The following is a 5,825-nucleotide window of genomic DNA, read 5'->3' on the forward strand; positions in this document are numbered from 1 at the left end:
TGTTCCCAATTCTAAGAAGGGGCAAAGTGTCCACACTTTGGTCTTCGTTCTTCTTGAGTTTCATGCGTTTAGCAAATTGTATCTTATATCTTGGATATTCTAAATTTCTGGGCTAATATCCACTTATGTTCTTTCATTGCAATTCATTTTACTTTGAATGTAGCAGATACTTGAACAAATGTGGCCACACACACACACACACACAAATATAAGAAACACAAATAAAAAGTAAAGGGACACAAAAGATTTCATGGCGACAGGTAGAGTCACCATGGTTCATATTTTCTTCTCTGCTATGACTCTCAGAAGGCAGCAGGAGTACTTGAGCTTTTAGGCATGGCCGTAATATTGGTCAGAATCATGGTCAGGGCATCCAAATTACCTGCAAATCTCCAAAATGTATCCAAGTGTCTGGTTGCAATAAAAATTGTAGCTCACAAAGTAGTAAATACTATTAGATATTGCCAATGCTTAAGTGAAAAATAGAGATTGCAAAGATCATGAGCTATCAGATATTGGAGTCCCCTTAAAATCTGAATAAAAGCGAGGATTTGGAACTGCTAAATTTGTATATAAAACAAATCTACTTTTCACATTAATAATTCTTGATTTTACTAGAATAATAATAATTGATGCAACATATTTTAATTTTTTAAAAAACAAATTAGGATTTTAGTGGGAATGGAGTAGTAGGAACTTTTAAAACTTAAGTCCTTCATAGAAACATTTAATTAATTAGTTAATTGATATACCTTGATAAAGTTACTAAGAGTTGATTTTGTTTATTTGTTATTTGGTTGGTTTTTGGTTTTTGTTTGGGAGGGGGGCAATTAACTAAAGCTTATTGTATGTAGCCAGGGTAGTGTTTAATAAAAATCAAAGCAAAACAAAAAATCTCCACAAAAATGAATACCAACAGTAGACCATGTTTCTGCCTTTGTGTGCTTGGTTTTGTATACAGTTCTCCAACTCTGAAGTAGCCATGCATAACCTGTGACAGCCCAGTTCATGGCATATCAAGAATAACAGATATTACTTCCAAACAATTGACATTATTTGGACTGTTCTGTGGATTCCCAGAAAGCCCAACTCAGAAAGTTTGTCTCTACTAGAATTCACACACTGTTACACATCTCAGAGGAGAGGGCCTTTATGATGGTTTAAATCACAGCTGCCTGAGGCAAGGGATAAAAGTCAAGGCAGATGATTGGCTTGACAAAAGCTTAAAAGGGAGAAGTACTGTGTGTGAGATGCCCCAGAGACTTTGAGAAGCTCTGACATTTTCCTGAAGACCTGCTAGGTTATGTGTGGGCTACATGTGTCTGTGTACCTGATCAGAAAGACTGAGGAGTCCCTAAGCATTCACCCTTGGCTGACATTGGAATTCAAATGAAAAAAAAAAAAAAAAAAAAAAAACCTCTGGACTGTAACACAGACCACATAACAAAATAAGGAACATACGTAGCTGCACCATGGGGACATATATTAAAGACACCAAATAGGATTTTTTTATATTACATTTACTTATTTATTTTCTGTGTGAGTGTGTGTATTGTCAAGGGGCATGTATCCGTACAAAAATGTAGAGGTCAGAGGATAAATTGTGGGAGTCTGTTCTCTCCTTTGAACATGTGGGGCCTGAGGATTGAACTCACATCATCAGGCTTGGTGGTAAGTGAGCCATCTAGCTGGCCCATAAATCCTTTCCTAAACAACAACAACAACAACAAAATTCTCTTATTTTTCCCTCTTCTGATTTATTGCAACTACACAATATGATACAGTCTAAGTTAGTAAGGAAACATGGTGTAAGAAATAATTTCTACTAAAAATAGCATAAAATAAGACGATCATCTCCAAATCACTAGCTATATTATTGAAATTAGTTTATGAATCCAAATGTTGTGCTGAATCCAATCAGGGATGGAAGACTCAGAATTATAACACAAAAAGAGCAAAATAACTAAAGTAAGCTGCTGGAAAATACACTTAAGACAAAGAGAGCAGTAGTAGATGAATTATGAATCCACCATTAGTAGAAAACCTACACAGCAAGCAGCAAAATGTGCCATGCGTAGTGTGCCTCGTCAATAACCAAACAGAAATGAATTAATTTACCAATTAAAATGGAAGCTGGCAGAATAGATTTTGACCACTAGTACTGGATAACTGCAAAGGAAACTTTGTGGGGGGAAAGACCAGGTCTATAGGCAACATTGCAAGGACTGAGCAGGTAGTGTAAGTCAACTGTACAAATAAGCTAAAAGCCAAAGAATTAGAAGATACTGCCAAGTCATTGCAAGTTCACTCCAGTTCTCTAACCATAACCATGTTTATTGGTTATGATATACAGCCTTTAAAGGAAGATTAATAGGAATTTTTCACAGATTCCTCCAAAGTGTATAAAAGAATAAAAAGCTCCCTAACTGCATTCTGCTTTCCCCTGATGGCCTAGAAAAGCCAAAGATGAATGCTCTAACAAATTATACCTGAAATGATACTAGAGAAGCTGATACATATGTTAAGTATAAAAGAGAAATGAAAGGCACACAGACTGGGCAGGAAGAATTAAAAAAACATACTAGATCCCTACATCTCATGAAACACAGAAATCAAAAATAGATGAGCCAAACAAAGGCTTTGATGTAAGAAAACAGTGGGAGGAAAACACTGAAGGCCCAGTCATAGGCAGATACTTTCTAATTAAGGAGGCCAGTGCAATGACTAGCTGGGTAAAAGTACTCCCTGTCAAGCCTGAACCAGAGTCCCAGGCCAGGAGCTTGCAGGGGAGGACAGAAGCAACGTCAATTCATTTAACCAGAGCAAGCACCTAGAAGAAAATGTAAATTGAAAGCTTTGTGGGCAGGATTAGGCAACTCATTTTTAAACAAACGGAACCAAAAGTAGCCAGGAAGAAAACGAATAAATTTGATATTACCAAAAATAAAACTCCTTGTACATGTAACTGAAACAACAGCTATGAGAATAAGTGGGCATCTTTGAATGCCCCATGTCTAATAACATTCTATTACAGTGACTGCATAAAGAATCCTTAAAGACCTATATATCTATATCTATACCTATATGTACATCTATATCTATATCATATTTATATCTATATGTGTGTATGTATATATGTATATATATATGCATACACACATGCATATATATGTGAATATATATGTATGTATGTATATGTGTGTGTGTGTATATATATGTGTATATATATATGACTTAGTATTCTGTCAAGTTGTAAGGCTAAATTAGCCATTACACTATACAACTGGCAAATAAATATCTGAAAAGATAGCCACCATAAGTAACTATCATTGCTAGAGAATTGCAATCTCAAATCTTCACAAAATACCATGCCACATTCAGGATTAAGGCCAAAATAAATGTTAATATATATGTAGGAAGTGTGGTGAGGATATAGGGAAATTAAGATCCTCATATACTTCTAGCAGGAATGTAAAGTTATGCAAAGAAGTTGCCCTTCTCTGCAGCTGGGCATTAAGAAAAGCTCAGAGAAAGGGATTTGATAGGAGAATTAGAAAGAGCTAAAACCATTAAGTAAAATCAAAGAGATTTACATGTCAATCAAGCCAAAAATTCACATTTTAATCTGAAGGCAATAGGGAGCTACTGATTTACATTTTAAAGCCATTTTTTAAAAAGTGTGAGGTGGAAAAGAAGTGTCTTCTCATAGTCTATGTGAACATAATGAGCAAGAAAGACATCCATTATATATAAAAAGAGGGCAGCTACAAATGAATTAACAGGATAGTGTGTCTAATTGGATGAAAGGATTATGGGGATTCGTGAGAAAAGCAGAGCCCTAAAGTACCAGCCTGCCATGGAGCTCACATGAAGACAAAAGAATTCTGGGACCTCAAGAAAGAATAAGAGCAGAGACATGTTCTGGGGCAAAGTTAAAACTTAGAGACAATTCTGGTCATTACATTTCTATCTATGAAATTTAACATCATCCTCTATGAACTTGGTAGAAATGCAAACTTGTGGTCCCTAGTCCATACCTACTGAGTGAACTCTGAAAGTGAGGTTCAACAATACAGGTTTTCATAAGTCTCCCAGGTCAAGTTCTATAAGAGGAACATTTTAGTTCTATTGAAATGGTCTCTGGGGAAAGAATTAGGAAAGGAGACTTTAAAGTGAGCTGTCAGGGGAGCCCATGAGAAATGGAAGATGGGAAAATTTTAGAAATCCTGGAGAGGTTAAGATATGAAAAAAGCTCATGGAGGCCAAGAAGGGAAGTGGGGGTGAGTGGGCTCAAGACTTTGAAAGAGGTTTTGCCCTTTAAGTTCTGGGGAGAAACCTTTGTAAACAATGTGCCAACAGCATTGGAAGACAACAGCTAAAGGGAAATGATTTAGCATGCCCAAAAGCTCAGAATACCCAAGATACAATTCACAGACTATATGAAGCTCAAGAAGGAGAAGGAAGACCAAAGTATGGATGCTTCTGTCCTTCTTAGAAGAGTGAACAATATACTCACAGGAGCAAATATGGAGACAAAGTACAGAGCAGAGACTGAAGGAAAGGACAACCAGAGACTGCCCTACCTGGGGATCCATCCCATATACAGTCACCAAATTCAGACACTATTGTGGAAAGAATATGCACTATGCTAAGAAGTGCATGCTGACAGGAGCCTGATAATAGCTGTCTTTTGAGAGGCTCTGCCAGAGACTGACAAATTCAGAGGCATGTGCTCACAGCCAACCTTTGGACTGAGCATGGGGTACCCAGTAGATGAGTTAGAAAATGTCTGAAGGTGCTGAAGGGGTTTGCAATCCCATAGGAAGAACAACAGTATCAACCAACCAGATCCCCCAGAGCTCCCAGGGACTAAACCACCTACACATGGAATACCTATCAACCCAGTCACATGTGTAGCAGAGGATGGCCTTGTTGGGCATTAATGGGAGGAAAGGCCCTTGGTCCTGTGAAGGCTCAATGCCCCAGTGTAGGGGAATTTTAGGGCAGGGAGTCAGGAATGGGTGGGTGGGTGGGTGGGTGGGTGGCTGAACACTCTCATAGAAACAGGGGGAGGGGGGATGTGATAGGGAGTTTCAGGGGGGCAGGAAAGGGGAGAACATTTGAAATGTAAATAAAGGAAATATCCAATTAAAAAAAGAAGAAGAAAAACAAAAATGTGCTTGTTGGGTGGAGTCTGTTAGAGTGGGAGGGACTAATGAGCACAGGAATGAAACTGTAGCAGAAGAAATGGCTGAGGTGAAGTTTACTTCTAACATGGAGGATCCAGTTTGGAGGATACCTGGATGTCAGGGAAGACACAAAAGAGAACATGAACAGCAGTATAGAGGAAGGGAGAATTCCAACATCAGAGGAAAACCTAGCCTTGGACTGGCATCAGCTTATGCCTTCTTAAAAGGACAGAACATGGTGGTGAATGCCCACACTTACACAACACCTCGATTTCAATGAGATAATTGATTATTCAAATGATAGCTATTCTAAAATCCAGGGCCTTGAGCATTCTAGGAATTTGAGTTAACTTCCCCATCACTGAAATCCCTCAGCAAGGCAACCTGAGGCTCACAGCTTACAAAAAGATGCACTGCTTCATGGTAAGGAGTCACGATGGCAGAAGAATGAAAAGATAAAATCAAATCAAATAGACAAGTCCAAGTTCCAGAGTCAGGGAGTACCAAGATGGATGCTAGTGCTCAGATGGCTTTCTCCAGTCCAGGACTCTGGCCCACAAGATGGAGCCTCCAAATTCAGTAAGAATCTTCCCTCATTAGTTAAAAGATACTGGAGATGCTCTCACAGATGCCCAG

The sequence above is a fragment of the Mus caroli genome, chromosome 1 (genome assembly GCF_900094665.2).
Source record: "Mus caroli chromosome 1, CAROLI_EIJ_v1.1, whole genome shotgun sequence".
Classification (NCBI taxonomy): Eukaryota; Metazoa; Chordata; class Mammalia; order Rodentia; family Muridae; genus Mus; species Mus caroli.